Source organism: Phyllobates terribilis, unplaced genomic scaffold (genome assembly GCF_046119375.1).
Source record: "Phyllobates terribilis strain yellow unplaced genomic scaffold, ASM4611937v1 Scaffold_306__1_contigs__length_2273795, whole genome shotgun sequence".
Taxonomy (NCBI): domain Eukaryota; kingdom Metazoa; phylum Chordata; class Amphibia; order Anura; family Dendrobatidae; genus Phyllobates; species Phyllobates terribilis.
The window spans coordinates 342,515-363,898 of NW_027363066.1; the positions used below are offsets into that span (position 1 = coordinate 342,515).

At 44.2% G+C, this 21,384-nt stretch overlaps 1 long non-coding RNA gene across 1 annotated transcript; it reads left to right on the forward strand.

Annotated features, from left to right (window-relative positions):
• Window positions 1-4,577: 4,577 nt before the first annotated feature.
• Window positions 4,578-20,329, forward strand: LOC141220987 (uncharacterized). Its single transcript, XR_012289088.1, has 3 exons — window positions 4,578-4,694; window positions 16,755-16,902; window positions 20,106-20,329. It is a non-coding gene; the product is annotated as an uncharacterized lncRNA (long non-coding RNA).
• The last annotated feature ends 1,055 nt before the right edge of the window (window positions 20,330-21,384 follow it).

A 21,384-nucleotide genomic window follows, 5' to 3' on the forward strand; every position in this document is an offset into this window, starting at 1 on the left:
TCCTGGGTAGTCTCGACAGCACAGTACGCACCAGAAAGTGGCACCTGAGTCTCATCATCAGATGCGTACTGAGGTGTGCTGCTGACCATAGGCACTGGCCCACCCGCCTCTTCAGATTCAGAGAGACAAAACGGTTGCGCATCACTGCATACTACCTCTTCTTCAAATTCTCAAATTCTGCTTGGCTGGCCCCCTCTTTCCAAGCCAAGAGATTCAGAGAACAGAAGTAGAGATGGCTCCTGTCCAGGGCTCTCTGACTGCCTGGGCAATTTGGCAGGTGGTGAAGAGACAGATGGGTGCTCTTCAGTGCTCAGGACCTGAGAGGATCTGGAACTAATTGAAGTCGATGCGTTAGCTGCCATCCATCCGACAACGGCTTCAATTTGGTCCTCCCGCAGCAGTGGGGTACAGCTAGCTCCTACAAAGCTGCGCATAAAGGACTGTTCCCTGGTAAAACTGGGGGATGCTGAGTCACTGGTGCCCGCAGCAGGCACAGAATCCCCACGTCCTCTCCCTGCAGGCACAGAATCCTCACGTCCTCTCCCTGCAGAAACTCCATGCCCACGCCCACGACCACATGCCTTACTCCCTGCCTTCTTCATCTTGGTAGACTGAAAAAGATAGGCAGAAAAGTACTAAGGGCTTAGTGTGCTTATTCCTGAACAGCTGCTAACAGGTATAAGAAACACTAATTTTATAACGTGTGGACTAGACTTTAATATGAGCTAATGTGGCCTACACAACTGTAAAGTGGAGTGTTTGGTGAACTTTATTTAGTTTTTTTTTGTCACAAAAAGACACTGGATGTGCCTAAAGATGTAATAACGATAGTATCACAAACTTTTTGTAGCTATTACAATGTAGGAAGGTAACCTACAATGCAATAGATGAGGCTGCAAAAAATAGGCTAATACTAATCTGGCTGGGGCTGCAGGGCCCAATGCTGCAGAAAGGCTCCTCTAACTACTCCTATATAGTGTGTTTGGAACCAATTTAGCTGAATACGGATGGAACCACCACACTAATAGGAGAAATCAGGAAAAATTATGAATTGGCAAAAAAGGACAATGTATGAGGCAGTGACACACACTTAGTGCACTACAACCAGACGTGGTTGAAGCACACACTACAGGGTGAGCTGCACTCACACACCAGACCTTGTAGACAGCGGTGAACAGTACAGAGAACTGTGCACTAGCACTGCAAGGCACAGCGATTTATAAAGTAGCTTGGGTAAAGCAGAATAGACCAAATAGGTAGCTAAAACTGTCCCTCAGAACAACAGCGTCCTATCCCTAACTGAATTCACAGCAGAGTGAGCTCAAAATGGCGGCGGCGGCGGCTTTTATAGTGCATCATGACATCATTTCAGCAGCCAATAACAGCCATGCCATTAGTTAAGATGCCTACATGCCTAACAGGATGTGCCCACACTTCTTAGGATCCTCATTGGCTGAATAAAATGAAAATGGCTCATTGCATTATGGGAACTTCCGATTCTGGTATACGATATTGCAAAAGTATCGGAATTAAGTATCGGAATTCCGACACCGCGAATATCGACCGATACCCGATATTTCAGTATCGGAATGCTCAACACTAATTATTACACATAATGCCAGTAATTACTCATCGGTGTACTATGGTAACACTTCCTGGCACAAGTCATTCTCACACCCAGTACCAGTAATTACTGATCGGTGTACTATGGTAACACTGCCTGGCACAAGTCATTATCACACCTAATACCAGTAATTACTGATCGGTGTACTATGATAACACTGCCTGGCACAAGTCATTATCACACCTAATACCAGTAATTACTGATCGGTGTACTATGATAACACTGCCTGGCACAAGTCATTATCACTCCTAATACCAGTAATTACTGATCGGTGTACTATGGTAACACTGCCTGGCACAAGTCATTATCACTACTAATACCAGTAATTACTGATCGGTGTACTATGGTAACACTGCCTGGCACAAGTCATTATCACACCTAATACCAGTAATTACTGATCGGTGTACTATGGTAACACTGCCTGGCACAAGTCATTATCACTCCTAATACCAGTAATTACTGATCGGTGTACTATGATAACACTGCCTGGCACAAGTCACTATCACTCCTAATACCAGTAATTACTGATCCGTGTACTATGGTAACACTGCCCGGTACAAGTCATTATCACACCTAATACCAGTCTTTACTGATCGGTGTACTATGGTAACACTGCCTGGCACAAGTCATTATCACTCCTAATACCAGTAATTACTGATCGGTGTACTATGATAACACTGCCTGGCACAAGTCACTATCACTCCTAATACCAGTAATTACTGATCCGTGTACTATGCTAACACTGCCTGGCACAAGTCATTATCACTCCTAATACCAGTAATTACTGATCGGTGTACTATGATAACACTGCCTGGCACAAGTCACTATCACACCTAATACCAGTAATTACTGATCCGTGTACTATGCTAACACTGCCTGGCACAAGTCATTATCACTCCTAATACCAGTAATTACTGATCGGTGTACTATGATAACACTGCCTGGCACAAGTCATTATCACTCCTAATACCAGTAATTACTGATCGGTGTACTATGCTAACACTTCCTGGCACAAGTCATTATTACACATAATACCAGTAATTACTGTTACCATAGTACACCGATCAGTAATTACTGGTACTGGGTGTGAGAATGACTTGTGCCAGGAAGTGTTACCATAGTACACCGATCAGTAATTACTGGTACTGGGTGTGAGAATTACTTGTGCCAGGAAGTGTTATCATAGAACACTGTTCAGTAATTACTGGTATGACCCCCCAAAAGAAATTCAGCAAATTCTGTGCTCCCAAATCCACATCCCCCCTCCCTTCTGAGCACTGCAGCGTGTCTAAACCACATTTAGTGTCCACATGTTTGGCAGGGGTATTATTTCCAAAATGAGGTCACTTGAGGGGGGATTCTGCTCTTCTAGCATTTAGGGGTTTCGGTATATGGAGTCCGCAAACTATTCTAGGAAAATCTGCGCTCCAGCAGGCAAACAGCGCTCCGTCCCTCCCGAGTGTCGCGGTATGGCCAAGCATTACTGTACAGACACATATGAGGTATTACCACATTCAGCAGAAATTATGGGACAAATGTTGGTGCCATTTTTATCCATTATCCCAGTGTGAAAATGTAAAATCTTGGGCTAAAACAAAATTTTTGCGGTAAAAATGTAATTTTTTTTTCCTCACTGCCCAATGGAATAAAATTCTGTGACACACCCTTGGTGTCAGTATGATCACTGCCCCCCTAGATGAGTTCATTGAGACGTGTAGTTTGTAAAATGGGGTCATTTATGGGGAAATCTGCTGTTACGGCACCTCAGGGGATCTTCTAGTGGGTCATGGCACCCTCAAACCATAACAATAAAATCTATACTATAATATGGTGCTCTATCCTTTCTGGCCTTTGCACTGTGTCTCAAAAGTAGTTGCCAATTACATGTAGGGTATTGGCGTACTCAGGAGAAATTCCACAACAAAATGAGAGGCCATTTTCTACAGTTACCCTTGTGAAAATAAAAAATTGGGGGCTAAAAATACATTTTTGTGATTTTTTTTTTCACGTCTCTATGTTATGAACTTCTGTGAAGCACCTGAGGGTTCAAAGTGCTCATCACACATATAGATAAGTTCATTGAGGGGTCTATTTTCCAAAATGTGGTCACTTGTGGGGGTTTCCGCTGTTTAGGCACATCAGGAGCTCCCCAAACGCAACATGGCGTCCGCTAATTATTCCAGCAAATTTTGAATTCAAAAAGTCAAATGGCGCTCCTTCCCTTCCGAACCCTGCCGTGCGCCCAAACAGTAGTTTTCTGCCACATATAGGGTATTGGCTTGCTGAGGAGAAATTGCACATCAACTTCTGGGGTCCATTTTTTCCTGTTAACCTTGTGAAAATATAAAATTGGGGGCTAAAAGAAAATTTTGAGATTTTTTTTTTTCACGTCTTTATGTTATAAACTTCTGTGACGCACCCACAGAGCACGCAGCATGCCCCTCACAGAGCCACAAGCCCATAGCATGCCCCCACAAACCCACAGCATCCCCCAGAGCCTCTACAGAGCCTGCAGCATGCCCCCAGAGCTGCCACAGAGACGTAGCATGCCAGCAGCATAGCACCCAGAGCCAGCAGCATAGCACCCAGAGCCAGCAGCATAGCACCCCCACGCGTGCATCTCCCCACAGAAACCCGCAGCATGCCCTCACCAGCCACACAAAGCCCGCAGCATGTCCCCACAGAGCCCCCAGCATCCCCCCAGAGCCCGCAGCATGCCCCCAGCATCCCTCCAGAGCCCGTCCCCACATAGCCACCACTAGCCCCCACAGAGCCCCAAGCATGCATCCCCCCCAGAGCCCCCACAAACCCGCAGCATCCCTCCAGAGCCCACAACACTGACTTCCTCCTGCAGCTTCACCGGCAGCTGTGTCTCTCTGCCTGAGACTATGGAGTCTGGTGCTAAACTAGAACACGCCCATAATGCAGTCAGGACACGCCCCCCGGAAATGACGCCAGACCTGGAAGGAGTTAATACATTCTAGCGTTTACCGTGGTGGGAGACATGGCGGATGACTGCGCACCCCACACTGAGCTCCTGGGGGGGGCAGCCTGGCTTCCTGTGGATGTGGTTAGTCCTCTGCACTATAGAGAGCGGCACATAGACTGCTGTATAGCAGCAATGGTTGGTGACGGGTCAGAGCCGGGGATTACAGGGAGCCGCAGCCTCTCACCTCTCAGCAGTTGGACTATAAACCAGGTTTCCAGTCACTGACAGTATGGCTGGAGCTCTGCCCATGATGCACTGTTAGAACTTAGCGATTTCTGCCATGTTTGGAGGTTCCCGGATTCTGTATTTTTCTGCTCAGTGTTTGTCCAGGAGGAAAAGGACCACAGAGCGCCAGTCCTGGCCACAGGTTGTGTCTGGTACTACAGCTCTGGTCTAGTGACGTGACAGGTGCTGAGCTGTAATGCCACACACAGCCTGTGCCCAGGGGTGGCGCTGTAATCCAACAGCTCTGGCTTTCTACTCTGGGAAAACTTATGTAAGGCTGAATTCACACATCTGTGCTCCACGGACCGAGCTCAGATCTGACAACCGCGGGGTCACCAGTGCTGATCTGTGATTATCTCCTAGGAATAGATGAGGCATGGATCAGGTCCGGAGGGTCGGGCCGGGTGGTCTCGTCCCACCACGGATGTGTGAATTCGTCCTTAAGTTAATATCTTAGTGTTGGAGTTCTCCTTTAGAATTTGTGTTTACATGAGAGTAATTTATTATAGTTTATTGTGTAACTTTCGAAAAAGGTATCGATTACTAATCCTGAGTTACAGCCAGTGTTATAGTCTAGAGCTGCGTTCAGAGATCTGCAGGCTTCTGAGCTGAAATCTCCCAGCAGTCCTTGCTGAGATCACTATTGTTAGCGTTGAAATGTTAAGGCAGGTGCATACAACCGTGTCTTCGGTCGGAGTGCGATCTGACAAAACATTGAATCGCACTCTGACCAGTGTTTGTCCAAGGAGAAAAATCAGACATGTGCACGGCCCCATAGACAGTCTGTCCGAGGACAAAAATCACTATGCTTGAGTTTCATCTAATATACGGATCGCGCTCGGCCATGCGAGTTAATGAGTCCTTGGATAAGATCGGACTGCACTCAGATGACATCTGAGTGCAGTCCCATTTTTCATGGATTGACGTAATGGAAGAGATGGAGAATTTTTTTTTATCTATGTCTTGTATCTTGTTTTGTGTCACTTTATGTACAGTCGTGGCCAAAAGTCTTGTGACTGATACACAATTGTGGTGTTCACTTCAGTGTTTTTAGATCTTTTAGTCAGATGTTTCTGTGGTTACTGTAGTACAATTATCTGCATTTTATAAGTTTTACACTTTTATTGACAAATACATCAAGTTTATGGAAAGATTCAATATTCACAGTGTTGACCCTTATTTTTCAAGACTTGTTCCCTTCGCCCTGGCAGCTGGATATCGGCTGCTGGGCCAAATCCTGACTGACGACGGACAATTTTTGTCTAATCAGTGCTTGGAGCTGACTACATACATTTCTGATTGTCCACCTGCTTTTTGAGGATTGACCACAATCAAATTGAGATCTGGAGAGTTTACTGGCCATGAACCCAAAATGTCAATGTTACCCAGACACTTAGTTGTCACTTTTGTCTTGTGACATATTCTCCGTCATGCTGGTAAATGCATTGTTAATCACCAAAATGCTCCTGCTGTGTTCTTAGGCAAAATTGTGAGTGAACCCACTCCCTTTTGATGATGGATAACTCCACACATGACTCGTCTCGGGGTGCTTTACTGTTGGCATAACACAGGACTCAAAGTAGCGCTCAGCTTTTCTTCTCCGGACATTCATTCTTCCATATGCCCCTAACAGCACTGACGCCTGCCTGCTGCCATTCTTGAGCAAGCTCTGCACTGGTGTTGAACCAATTCCATAGCTGAATCTATGTAGGAGGTGATACAGGGACTTGCTGGACTTTCTTCGGAGTCCTGAAGTCTAAACAGCAAATTAACCTCCCCCCTATTAAGTTATTTATTATGGTGCCATTTATTACATAGAGCTTTACATGTGAAAAGGGATATACATAGCAAAAAACAAGTACAATAATCTTAAACAAAAACGAATCACCGACTGGTACAGAAGGAGCGAGGACCCTGCCCGTGAGGGCTTACATTCTACAATGAATGGGTGAGGATACAGTAGGTGAGGGTAGAGCTGGTCGTGCAGCAGTATGGTGGAGCAGTGGTTACTGCAGGTTATAGGCTTGTCGGAAGAGGTTGGTCTTCAGCTTCCTTTTGAAGGTTTCCACGGTAGGCGACAGTCTAATATGTTGGGGTAGAGAGTTCTAGAGTAGGGGGGATGCACGGGAGAAATCTTGTGTGCGATTGTGGGAAAAGAAGATAAGAGGTAAGTAGAGAAGATCTTGTGAGGATCGGAGGTTGCGTGCAGGTAAGTACAGGGACACTAGGTCACAGTTATATGGAGGAGACAGGTTGTGGATGGCTTTGTATTCCAAGGTTAGCGTTTTTAACTGGAGTCTCTGGATAATGGGGAGCCAGTGAAGGGATTGACAGAGGGGAGAGGCCAGGGAATAGCGGGGGGACAGGTGGATTAGTCGGGCAGCAGAGTAGAGTTATCTGACAGGAGAAAACCAACTCCTTTGCCATGCTTGCCGATGGGGCGAGGGGTGTGGGAAAGGTGGAATCCAACGTATGAAAGTGCAGCTGAAGAGGCCATGTCAGAGGGGGTGAGTCAGATACCATTGATGCCAAGGAAGGAAAGTTTGTTAGTAATGAAAAGGTCATGGATGTAGGAAAGTTTGTTGCAGACAGAGCCAGCGTTCCATAGAGCTCCTGTTAGTGGGATTGGTGAAGCGGGGGATGGGCAATAGGTATAGGGTTAGAAAGGTTGCGGAAATTTGATAGATTGTGGATGAGAGGTAGAAGTGACTGTGGGGATGTGGTGAGGAGGGCCATGATTTGGAGAGATATCGCCAGCAGTGAGGAGGAGCAGAGAAAGTGATATTAGTGGGAGCAGGAGAGCGTGAGGTGGCTGTCTGTGTTTGGAGACAGAGGATTGTATGTTGAGGAACAAATCTGAGGAGGTGAGATGGAGGGAGAGATGACCACTTCATTACTAGGTGTATGGATGAGAAGGGTTAGTAGAACGTGTAGGACTATAGTGGTGAGAGTGAAAACCAAGAGAAACATTTTTTACTATGGCTGTGCAGTTACCTTCAGTTATCTTCTGGTTCAATTCTGGTCTAACTCAGTGCAGCACACTGTAAGATTGCTGCCGGACAGGTCGTGGATGGGATCTATATGTCCCCGAAGTGATGGTGATGTAGGACCCGAAGAAGCAGGCTCCAGCACACATAGTGTAGGGAGTTAATGGGCCCAGATTAAAGGGCCGAGTTTTACGAGCAGCTGAAGGGAGCTGTTATGTTCCAAGTTCACTGATGAACATCTGCTTTCTTCATGTTGCGTTGCGATCTACCAGTGTCTCCGTAAGATTTGGCCGCTCTCTACTGTTATATGCAAGAGTGTGCCAATTTTCCAAAGGAACAAGGAGATTGAGTAGCTCAACAGCCTCTTGCCACTGATCGGCAAACTAATTTGGAGAAAATAATTGGACAAAGCCTGAAGGACGCTGTAATACAGGGCTGTGTTCTGGGGGATGGGTGAAGACATACACTGTGTTCCAAATTATTATGCAAATAATATTTTCTCAGATTTTCCCAAATTACCTATATGAATTGCAGTCATTGTAATTTTCCAGTCAAATAACTATTAGAGTACAATTGAAAGGTTTTTGTACAAACTGCCTATGATAACAGTATATTTTTAAAAAAATAAAAAACTCAAACTGCATGTTCCAAATTATTATGCACAGCAGAGTTTTCAACCTTTTCATTTTAATAAAGAACAAAAAAATTGTCATTTTTGAAATTATAAGCATTAGCAGGTTATTACAAACTGAAATCAAACAGTTTTCAACTCAAAACTTTATTCTAGGTGATGTTACATTTGCACATAGGACCGCTTGTTCGAAAGGAGCTTCTGAACTCTCTCGTCCATTGAATTTGTCAGGTTTTGGATGGTTTCTGCTTCAATTGTTTTGCATGAGGACAGAATACCCTCTCAGAGCTGTTGCTTAGATGTGAACTGCCTCCCGCCATCATAGACACTACTTTTGATGATGCTCCAGAGGTTCTCAATGGAGTTGAGGTCAGGGGAGCATGGGTGCCACACCATAAGTTTGCCCCCTTTTATGCCCATAGCAGCCAGAGATGCAGATGTGTTATGTGCAGCATTAGACGGCATTTAATTTGTCTTCAATGAAAAAAGACAAAAAGAATTGTCCTAAAACCAAATTGGATACAATTCCACACCAAACCTAAAAAAGGGTGTGGACAAAAGTATTGGCACTGTTTGAAAAATCATGTGATGCTTCTCTAATTCGTGTAATTAACAGCACCTGTAACTTACCTGTGGCACCTAACAGGTGTTGTCAATAACTAAATCACACTTGCAGCCAGTTAACATGGATTAAAGTTGACTCAACCTCTGTCCTGTGTCCTTGTGTGTACCACATTGAGCATGGAGAAAAGAAAGAAGACCAAAGAACTGTCTGAGGACTTGAGAAACCAAATTGTGAGGAAGCATGAGCAATCTCGAGGCTACAAGTCCATCTCCAAAAACCTGAATGTTCCTGTGTCTTCCGTGCGCAGTGTCATCAAGAAGTTTAAAGCCCATGGCACTGTGGCTAACCTCCCTAGATGTGGACGGAAAAGAAAAATTGACGAGAGATTTCAACACAAGATTGTGCTGATGGTGGATAAAGAACCTCGACTAACATCCAAACAAGTTCAAGCTGCCCTGCAGTCCGAGGGTACAACAGTGTCAACCCGTACTATCCGTCGGCGTCTGAATGAAAAGGGACTGTATGGTAGGATACCCAGGAAAACCCCACTTCTTACCCCGAGACATAAAAAAGCCAGGCTGGAGTTTGCCAAAACTCACCTGAGAAAGCCTAAAACGTTTTGAAAGAATGTTCTCTGGTCAGATGAGACAAAAGTAGAGCTTTTTGGCAAAAAGCATCAACATAGAGTGTACAGGAAAAAAAAAGAGGCATTCAAAGAAAAGACCACGGTCCCTACAGTCAAACATGGTGGAGGTTCCCTGATGTTTTGGGGTTGCTTTGCTGCCTCTGACACTGGACTGCTTGACAGTGTGCATGGCATTATGAAGTCTGAAGACTACCAACAAATTTTGCAGCATAATGTAGGGCCCAGTGTGAGAAAGCTGGGTCTCCCTCAGATGTCATGGGTCTACCAACAGGACAATGACCCAAAACACACTTCCAAAAGCAGTATAAAATGGTTTGAGAGAAAGCACTGGAGACTTCTAAGGTGGCCAGCAATGAGTCCAGACCTGAATCCCATAGAACACCTGTGGAGAGATCTCAAAATGGCAGTTTGGAGAAGGCACCCTTCAAATATCAGGGACCTGGAGCAGTTTGCCAAAGAAGAATGGTCTACAATTCCAGCAGAGCATTGTAAGAATCTCATTGATGGTTACCGGAAGCGGTTGTTCGCAGTTATTTTGGCTAAAGGTTGTGCAACCAAGTATTAGGCTGAGGGTGCCAATACTTTTGTCTGGCCTATTTTTGGAGTTTTGTGTGAAATGATCAATGATTTGATTTTTGCTTCATTCTCTTTTGTGTGTTTTCCTTGCAAGCAAATTAAATGAAGATAATAATGCCAAAGAATTTGTGATTGCAATCATTTTCAGGAAGAAACTGAGTATTATCTGACAGAATTGCTGGGGTGCCAATACTTTTGGCCACCACTGTAAGAAGCATGATCTGTGCTGAACAGTATGGATTGTAATCCAAAGCCTCCATAACCAAGCTTGGCATGGAAGGCACTCGGGAAATAGGAGTGTGAGTTGGGGGTCTCCCAGTGGTAATACAGTTGGAATCACTGCCTTATTAATACAACGGGGAACTGTTTTTATTTCAATTAACAATTTAAAGGGGTTGTCTGAAACCAACACTGATTTAATTCTAAATCTCTATTTAATTTAATAATCTAATTGCTTTTCTAATATACTTTAATTAAAAGTTAATCTGAATTTATCTAACTGGGGTGTGTTTGTATGTGTGTGTATATATTTGTTTTTTTTACTAACATCCTGTTTGATAAGATTTAGTTTGAAAATCCCCAGTGCATCCTGGGCTATGAAGACGGACGCGATCAGGGAGCAGAGGCTGCGGTCACTGCTGCTGCCTCTTTCCGCACCCTGAATGAAGCGTCATCAGTGATGCCTGTTTCAGGGGCTGGGCTAGTCCTTGCTACTCTGTGCATGTGTCGGTTGTCAATTCCAACTCTCAGTTGCTCAGCAGGATCTTGTCACTGTGCAATATTCTTTTTAATGCGCAGTGTCAGGGATTCCTCAGACGACACCGGGGCGATCACGCAATATCTCATCCTGCCGTCACTGTGTCACGGATTTCGTCCTGAATCGCGAGCACACGATCCAGATTACTCGACAGTTCAGCACTTTTTGGGGATTATGAATCTCAAGACTGCTACCTACCGGAAGCTAAAATGCAATAAATGAGGGGCCAGGTGAAGAAAGCCATAGCAAATTCTGTCAGGTCCCTTAGAGGTGCATTGTACCTGTTGGGTACCCTGACATCGTGCTTCCCAGGGGTTCTGTGAGCACAATACCATTCCAGGGTTCTACAGTGGGATCTGCTACATAATGAAGTTTCTCTTAAGGGGCACTTGGAAGGGAAGATGTCCTTATCACCCCGGTCAGTAAAATCTTTATAGTGGTGGCAGGATGAGCCTAACCTATCTCGAGGGGTTCCTTGTGTACTTATGGTCACTAGAACAATTACCGCAGATGCGAGTCCCAGAGGGTGGGGAGCCCATCTGGGAGACATGGTAGCCCAGGGGACCTGGTCAGATATCGAAAAGGGTCTCTCCTCCAATGCAAAAGAACTTCTGGCGGTAGACAATGCGGTGAATAATTTCTTACCTTTCCTTCAGGGCCAGAATGTAAAGATCCTCTTGGATAACCTAGTTGCGGTAGCATATGTGAACCACCAGGGGGGTACATGGTCAAGATAGCTGATGAAAGGGACAGATCATCTCTTCCAGATTACAGAAAGTCACCTCCTTTCCCTGATGGCCCTCCATATAAGGGGAAAAGAAAACACCAGAGCAGATTTCCTAAGCTGCTATCCTCTGATGCAAGGGGAATGGGAACTAAATCAAGGAATTTTTACCCAAATAGCCTCCTGTCAGGTAGATCTGCTTGCCACAAAACTAAATCGGAAGACAAAGATCTTGTGTTCCCTAAATCCCCTAGCTGTGGACGCTCTCCTGATACATTGGGATTTCAGCCTGGCGTATGCCTCCCCCACCCTGGTTGGCTCTTCTTCTCATGGTCATAAGAAAGATCAGGGAGGACAAGGCCAGGGTTCTGCTGATCGCACCCTTTTGGCCCAGGAGGCCCTGGTTCTCATGCCTGAGGAGCATGTCCATCTCCGATCCTTGGGTTCTTCCAGAGATTCCGTATCTTTCTCCAGGGTCCGATATTCCATCCTCAAGCAACTGGCCTCCACTTGACGGTGTGGAACTTGAAAGGACACTGCTAAATCGGAAAGGTTTTTCCCAAGGTCTAGAAACCATCCTGATGCACAGCAGAAAACCTGTTGCAACCCATATTTATGCCAGAACTTGGAGAAAGTTTTTGTCTTTCTCTGGTTCTGGGGTTGATGGGGGGGCGCCAATAGGAAACATCTTGGAGTTTTGACAAAAAGGTCATGAACTAGGGTTATCCACCAGCACCCTTAAAGTTCAGGTTTCTGCCTTGGGTGCCCTATATAGCTGTGATCTAGCGGGTAACTACTGGGTTTGTCTGTTCATTAAGGCAGCTTTTAGATCTAGATCTATTGAAAGCAGCTTGGTTCCCTGGGATTTAAATTTGGTTCTAAAGGCCTTGACTAGCTCGACCTTTGAGCCAATAGTCAGCAACCCTTAAATCCCTCTCCCTTAAGACCACTTTGTTAATAGCTTTAACCTCGGCCAGGAGAATTAGTGACATCCAGGCCCTGTCTATGGCCCCGCCGTTTACTCAAATTCTGGATGATAGGCAGGATCTGGTCTAAAAATCACTCTCTCGCCCTAAGGTAGCCACTCGTTTCCACAGACTTCAGGAAGTCCTCCTACCCTCCTTTTGTCCAAATCCTAGTAACCAGAAAGAGGTGGAGTTGCATACTTTAGAAGTGAGGAGATGTGTGGTTAGGTACCTTTCAGTTACCAAAAGCTTTAGAAAAGATAACTCGTAGTTTATATCCTACCAAGGGGCTAGGAAACAGTCTTAAGTCACGAAGTCCACCATAGCTAGATGGAATAGGGAGGCCATTTCTCTAGCATATACATCTAGCGACGAGGAAGTGCCAGAAGGGCTGAAGGCTCATTCCACCCGGGCTGTGGTGACCTCCTGGGCTGAGAAGACAGGTGTCTCAACAGAAGACATATGTAGGGCTGCTACCTGGTCCTGTCCCTCTACATTCCATAGACACTATATATGTTAGCTATGGGTATATCGGCTGACCTCACCTCTAGGAGAAGTGTTCCAGGCTGTGGTCCTTCAATAGATTACTTCATCTCTGTAATTCTCTCGCGGTGCTGCCATGGTCGACCGATAAAATCGTAAGTTACTTACCGGTAATGGGATTTTTCGGAGACCATGACAGCACCCTTACATTCCCTCCCTTCACGTTTGTGGGAGCACTCCCCTTTTATTAATTATAATCTCACACTCAATAGGTGTCGTGTGGTATGGCAATTTTGTGATGGTTTGCTGTGTTCATTAACCTGGCGGTCCTCTCAATGCTCTGTAATCCAAACTGAGGCGGGAGAGAGGTGGCGCCCTTTTAAGCCTGTAGGTTTCCTCTCCTTGGTGGGCGGATCCCCTCTCTCGTGGTGCTGTCATGGTCTCTGAAAAATCGTCGTTACCGGTAAGTAACGACTATTCATTTGATGGAGCAATCAAAAAGTTGTTCCCCAAAATGGTAAGTATTAAAAACGGGTCTTAGAAAATTGAAACACAAGCCAAACAATTTGTTTGCAAAGTTTAGAATTTTTTAAAAGCAGTAAAATGTTTTTGTTTTTTTCTTCTGCACCATTTCACTTTATTTAGAATTCATTGCCCTTGTTTTCTATATCTTGCACAGTAAAGTGAATGGTGTCTTTCAAAAATGCTGTAATTTTGTCCCACAAAATACCTCTCAACCCTGCTGTATTGAGTAGTGTCTGTGTTATTCAGCAAGTAAGAAAAAGATCTTCAGCTCACCTGGCCCAGCCTGCCAGTCCTCCTTTCCATGATCTCGGTGCTTGGAATTAGTCCATCCCCATCTGGGAGAAAAATCCTCAGTGAAAGTAAAAGGGCTCATTTAGATGCGGGCAGAAGTCATGTGGTTTATGCAAATTCATGATAAATAATAACAAGTCTGTCATAAGTAATGAGGGTCAAGTATTTAATCTTAAGACTTTCATGAACTGTGCTACTGACCACTGGGTTTATATCATTTTTTGCACGATATGCGGAAAACAATATGTGGGATCTACAAGCCGCAGTGTAAGAAAAAGACTGTCGGAGCACATTTATGACATTAACAATGTCACTACCCGCAGTCTTTCGGAGGCTTCCAAACATTTTTTGTATGAACACAAGGGGGATTTAAGTAGCCTGCGAGTAAGTGCTTTGGAATTTGTTTCTGCTTCCCGGCGAGGTGGAGATAGGGTTAAATTACTCCAGATGACTGAAGCTCGATGGATTCTAAAACTAAATACCAGATACCCAGCAGGACTAAATCTAAGACATGAATTGATGTATCTATATTAAAAAAGTTGGAACAAATTGAGGAATTTATTAAATACATTTTTTATTTTTTTTATTTTTGTGATCAATCTAGGGGACTCTATAATCAATAGTATACAAAACAAAGCATGCTAATTACGTTTTGTAATAATTTCCAGCCATTCTCATATGGTTTTAAAATAGAGATATTATTTTATTTTTTTGGGGGAAAAGTATGCCCTTGAAATCAAATGTTAGAACAATAATTTTTAGAAAATAGGTAATCATATCTTTAGAAGCTCTTATTGTTACATATATATTTAAATAGTGCATCAATTGTTTATTCAATGAATTCATATATATAAAAAACTTGGGTAAAAAGTGATCAAATAATTAGTGCATTACTAAGTGACAGTTCACATTGTAATATGTTTGTAGAGGATGGATGTAGTATAGGGTTATACTAGTGTTTAGATCACTGCTAGCCTTGAATTAGTGAGCTAATATCACAGCTGATTTTGGTGGGTGTTACCCTTGGCAGCTCCCTTGACTGTTTTCCTTGAAAAGTGCAACATTTATTCAGTACTTTATGCTATGACTAAGGGTCAAATATGATCCGAAACGCGGAAGCTTACACATGCTTTTATCTCTGTTGGAATTGTATTTTTTAACGATGGATTAAATAAAGGCTTTTTCTAATTTTTCTACATCGTGTGCTGGAAAACTATTTTTTACTTTCACTGTCTGTGTTATTCACTATGTAATATGTTGTTGTTTTTTATGGTATACTAATGTATATTGACTAGTGATGATCGAGCGTGTTCTATTAACCTCTTCGGCGAGCACGCTGTCTAACAGCCGTGGCACTTGCAGGCACGTCGACCTTAAAAGAAATTTCGAGCATGCCAAAATATTCAGCGAGCACCCGAACGTGCTCGCCGAAGGGGTTGATAGAACACTCTCGATCATCACTAATAGTTACCAGATGCCTCTAAGGATTCGTTTTTGGCCTCTGTTTTACTGATGCTTGAAGTGAAAATTTTTGTAGCGCTAATGATTAATTAATATACCCCTCCCTCCTATTCCCATTCATGACCATGCAGGATTTGGAAAGCTAAATCCATAGACACCTCTATATCTTTTATCTGTTGCTGCATTTGAGTGCTCTGGGTGTAACGGAGCACTTACCGAGCCTCAGCCTTCCAAGGTTGCTTCCCTGCCCAGCACCAGCCTCTTTATCTTGATTGATAGCTCACTGTCTGATTTTCCTTGCCTGGTGCCTGACGTTCCAAAAAACTGTGAGCTATCATTGACACCTGAGGCTAAGTTCCCACCATGAGCTTTCGTGAGTTTTTGATGTTACAGATTTAAAGCAAAAAAAAAAACAAGTAACCTATTTTACTTAATAGGTGCAGGAATGCTGTAGAAAATCTGCAACATCGAAAACTCCCCAAAAGCAATGGGAACGTAGCCTAAAGAGACTGATGCTTGATGTGGGAGATAATCTCAGGAGACAGAGACTTAACTCCTTATTTGCATGTGAACCAAAATGCTATTTACTTAGAAGTGCAGCAACAGATAGAAGATATAAAAGTGTCCATTGGTTTAGATTTACATTTCAAAGGCCTGCATGCCCACATCTGAGGTTTAGAAGATTTCCTTTTAAAATTAGTGTGTTGCTTTGAACTGGAGCTATTGCTCAATCAGTAGCGCCACACTTAGTCACAAGGTAGCCCTAGCCTAATGGAGCACCATAGACACTAGCACTGGGAACTTTCCCTCCGTACACGCAGAACATAAACAAAAAAAAAGCAATTTGGCACATTACTTATTTATGTAGATTTATAGAATGAAATGTTGGATCTCGTACGAGCTCTATCCTTGTTTTTCACAGAGCTCATATCTATTATAGTCTAGGGCTGTTCACATATTTCTGCGGGCCGCGTATTTTTCACCGAAACACGTTGACCTGTCGGATTTTGATCCAAATCAAAGTTTAGAACTTCTCGGATGCAAAACAAAGCTGATGAAAATCGGTCTTTTTTTTTTTTTTTTACCTACAAGAGAAATCACTGTGGTCTGAATGAGGCCTTACTCTATTGTTTATTTTTTTAAGCAGCGTTCATTCCAGGCTGCTGTACACATGAAGAGGGTTTACACACCTAAAATACATATATAAAACACAGAAACAAGCTACCATTGACAGACTATTATGGAGGGGGACACTGCCACCACGAGCTAACAGTGTGGATTCTGGTGTCTCGCTCCTTCCCTCAGGGTGTATTCCAAAAGCCGCCTCCAATAAGCAAGTTCTGGCCAAGCTGCAGGTGGAGAGGGAGCCGGGATTACGGTGAAGGCCCAGACTGCGTCTCTGCTTTACACTTACCAGGGAAAGAAGTATCTCCTGAACCTGATCCACACTCCGGTGAGTGTGACGTTTCTTCTTGATTTGTTTCTCTGTGGTCTTGTTGCGGATGTTCAGATACTGAATGAGTTATACAAAATGCAGCAGCTGCTCTAATAATAATAATAATAATAATAATTAATTTACAGGGTGGGTCATTTATATGGATACACCTAAATTAAATGGGAATGGTTGGTGATATCATCTTCCTGTTTGTGGCACATTAGTATATGGGAGGGGGAAAACTTTTCCAGATGGGTGGTGACCATGGTGGCCATTTTGAAGTCAGCCATTTTGGATCCAACTTTATTTTGTTCAATGGGAAGAGGGTCATGTGACACATCAAACTTATTGAGAATTTCATAAGAAAAACAATGGTGTGCTTGGTTTTAAGGTAACTTTATTCTTTCATGAGTTTTCTACAAGTTTATGACCACTTATAAAATGTGTTCAAAGTGCTGCCCATTGTGTTGGATTGTCAATGCAGCCCTCTTCTCCCACTCTTGACACACTGATAGCAACATCGCAGAAGAAATGCTAGCACAGGCTTCCAGTATCCGTTGTTTCAGGTTGATATCACCAACCATTCCCATTTAATTTAGGTGTATCCTATAAATAGCCCACCCTGTAGATCAGGGGTCTCAAACTCGGCTAACTATATGGGCCACACATAGAAAAAATGTGAATTTGAAGGGCCGCATTCTTTGCAGGATGATATGACATTTTTAATGATACCATATTGTTTTTTCTATACACCTTTTGATTATTTTTTGACCATTGTTTTTTTTTTTTTTATTTTATTCTTTTAAATGGCATTCATTTTATGGCCTATGGTACAGTTTTATAGTTTTTACAATTTGTATTTACTTTTTGTGCCCCCTAATTGGCCACATACAGTGATTTTTTTTTTTCTCACAATTAGCACCATATAGTAATTCTAACCAATTTCTTATAGTAATGTCCCCAGTCTTGGTCCTCATCTTGTAGTAATGTGCCCATCCTGGTCCTCATTTTGTAGTAATGTCCCCCATCCTGGTCCTCATTTTGTAGTAATGTCCCCCATCCTGGTCCTCATTTTGTAGCAATGTGCCCATCCTGGTCCTCATCTTGTAGTAATGTGCCCATCCTGGTCCTCATCTTGTAGTAATGTGCCCATGCTGGTCCTCATCTTGTAGTAATGTGCCCATGCTGGTCCTCATCTTGTAGTAATGTGCCCATGCTGGTCCTCATCTTGTAGTAATGTGCCCATCCTGGTCCTCATCTTGTAGTAATGTGCCCATCCTGGTCCTCATCTTGTAGTAATGTGCCCATCCTGGTCCTCATCTTGTAGTAATGTGCCCATCTTGGTCCTCATCTTGTAGTAATATGCCCATCCTGGTCCTCATCTTGTAGTAATGTGCCCATCCTGGTCCTCATCTTGTAGTAATGTGCCCATCCTGGTCCTCATCTTGTAGTAATGTGCCCATCCTGGTCCTCATTTTGTAGTAATGTCCCCCATCCTGGTCCTCATTTTGTAGTAATGTCCCCCATCCTGGTCCTCATCTTGTAGTAATGTCCCCCATCCTGGTCCTCATCTTGTAGTAATGTCCCCCATCCTGGTCCTCATCTTGTAGTAATGTCCCCCATCCTGGTCCTCATCTTGTAGCAATGTGCCCATCCTGGTCCTCATCTTGTAGCAATGTGCCCATCCTGGTCCTCATCTTGTAGTAATGTGCCCATGCTGGTCCTCATCTTGTAGTAATGTGCCCATGCTGGTCCTCATCTTGTAGTAATGTGCCCATGCTGGTCCTCATCTTGTAGTAATGTGCCCATGCTGGTCCTCATCTTGTAGTAATGTCCCCCATCCTGGTCCTCATCTTGTAGCAATGTGCCCATCCTGGTCCTCATCTTGTAGCAATGTGCCCATCCTGGTCCTCATCTTGTAGTAATGTGCCCATGCTGGTCCTCATCTTGTAGTAATGTGCCCATGCTGGTCCTCATCTTGTAGTAATGTGCCCATGCTGGTCCTCATCTTGTAGTAATGTGCCCATGCTGGTCCTCATCTTGTAGTAATGTGCCCATGCTGGTCCTCATCTTGTAGTAATGTGCCCATGCTGGTCCTCATCTTGTAGTAATGTGCCCATCTTGGTCCTCATCTTGTAGTAATGTGCCCATCCTGGTCCTCATCTTGTAGTAATGTGCCCATCCTGGTCCTCATCTTGTAGTAATGTGCCCATCTTGGTCCTCATCTTGTAGTAATGTGCCCATCCTGGTGCTCATCTTGTAGTAAGTGTCCATGCTGGTCCCTAACTTGTAGAACATTCAACTGAAAAGAATCACTGACTTAAGCGGCCCTCAGGACCAGGCCGCAATCATTACGGGGGCTCCGGTGCCTGGGGGCCGCACTAAGCAGCCTCAGGGGCTGCATGCGGCCCTCGGGCCGCGTGTTTGAGACCCCTGCTGTAGATATAACACTGTTTTTTTTTTATTTTTTTTGTTTTTTTATAGACGCCCATAAGAGCTATCCAATATTTTAACATTGAAAGAGTTTGCTCTCAGATTACAACTTATCACTTATCCACAGAACAGATTGCTTGCTAATTGCTGGGGGACCCATCTCTGGGACTCCCAATCACAGGAAATCAGGTGCACGAGCCATATTACGCCCATGGATTGGCAGATGAGCGTGTGCACTGCTGCTCCACTCAAAGGCTAATGGGCTGCCGAAGATGGCCGAATTCACAGCTCAGCTATCTCCATCTGTCCCGTAGACAATGGCACCACTCCATTAAAAAAGGGGATGTGAGACATCAGTTCTTCTGATCATTGGAGGTCCCGGTTGTCACACCCGTACAGAATAGCCATAAAGTTGGGATCTTGGCACAGCCTATTTAAGAATGCTATAGAAAAAAAAAACCCAGCTCACCCACAGCGGCTCTCGGCGTGCTGAAGCCCGGAGATCGTGTGGCCTCACGTGTGTAAATCACAGGAAAAAGAAAAGGAACTCCAGCTCCATAAAATCCATCTTCATTATTTCATCTTTAAAAGTCCATTAATCCACAAGGTTCAAGTGAAAAACTTATGCAACATAGCAACATGTTTCACACGCTCAGCATTCTTTGTCCATCTACATACGAAATGACTCCCCTCACATTTAAATATGGTTATTTAAGAATGCGCCTTGTATCCATCAATCCATATTTGTCCAACATGTTTTCCCTTTTAAAGTTTTTGTACTTTTGTAGGGTCATGTTGATTTTAGCTATGAAGTTTCAAGGTCCCTTTCTGCATGCCAAGGTGTATTATTGGTGGTCGACGCAAATGAGGTACTTTTTCTTAGTGACGTTGTATATAATTATAATGCATATGCTACCTGTAAGGTAGATATAATTTATGATATACTGTTACTTCTTTATTGTTCCAGATTTATTGTACACTTGCATCTATACTCTTATTAGATTCTGATTATATAGAGACAGAGACTCTGATTCCAGCCATGTCTCAATAACTGGCTGCTTGTTTTAGTTTTATCACTCAAGGACTAGTAAACCTGCTACCATGTAGTCCTCCACATTCATGAGCTCTATATATAACCCCACCCGCACCACTGATTGACAGCTTTCTGTGTGCCCTGTGCATAGGCAGAATATCTGCAGCTAATAAAGGGATTTTATCAACACTGCATCAAGCAGCTCAGTAAGTGACACATCGCTGGAATCCAGGTACCACGGGTTTACCGTAACTAGAGGGGCCAGAAGTCTGCGGCGTCTGAGCTCCTGCACTGATTAGAAGCACTTCACTATCATATTAAACCGTGAAGGTTTCTGCTAGCAGTGCAAAGGTTAATCTGTTCAGTTGAGAGCTGCTAGAGCTTTCCAGCTGTTCAGTGTTGGCCTCTCCCCTCTCCTATATATGCTCGCCTCTGGCATTCTGGAATTCCCAGTGTTAGATTTATGCTGCCTAGTTCTGGAGTCTGAGGTGTTGGTTTTTTGAAGAGGCGTTTGTGTGTTAACCGCCGTCTTTGCCAGAGACATAAGGAGACACTCCAATTTCCAGGGGGCCTGGGGTCAAGGGCACCTAGGTTTGAGTTAACTGAGGAACCCATGCTGTTGGGTGTGGCATCTTGTTCTGTTGGTCCAACTGTAGTTCGGCAGAAAGTGTGTGCGTGCGTGCGCAGATATCATTGTGTGATGTCTGTTTATATGTATTTTTGTGTTTCAAATGTGTTTATGCATGTATGTATATGTCTGTATATGTTTGTGTGTGTGCGTGACTGCATACATGTGGCCTCCTGCTGACTATAGTTGGCACCGTGCGGCCTCCTGCTGTCTCTGGGGGGGGCGCCGTGCGGCCCCCTGCTGTGTATAGATGGCGCTGTGCGGCCCTCTGCTGTGTATAGAGGGCGCCGTGCGGCCCCCTGCTGAGTATAGTTGGTGCCGTGCGGCCTCCTGCTGTCTCTTGGGGGGACGACGTGCGGCCCCCTGCCTTGTATAGATGGCGCAGTGCGGCCCCCTGCTGTGTATA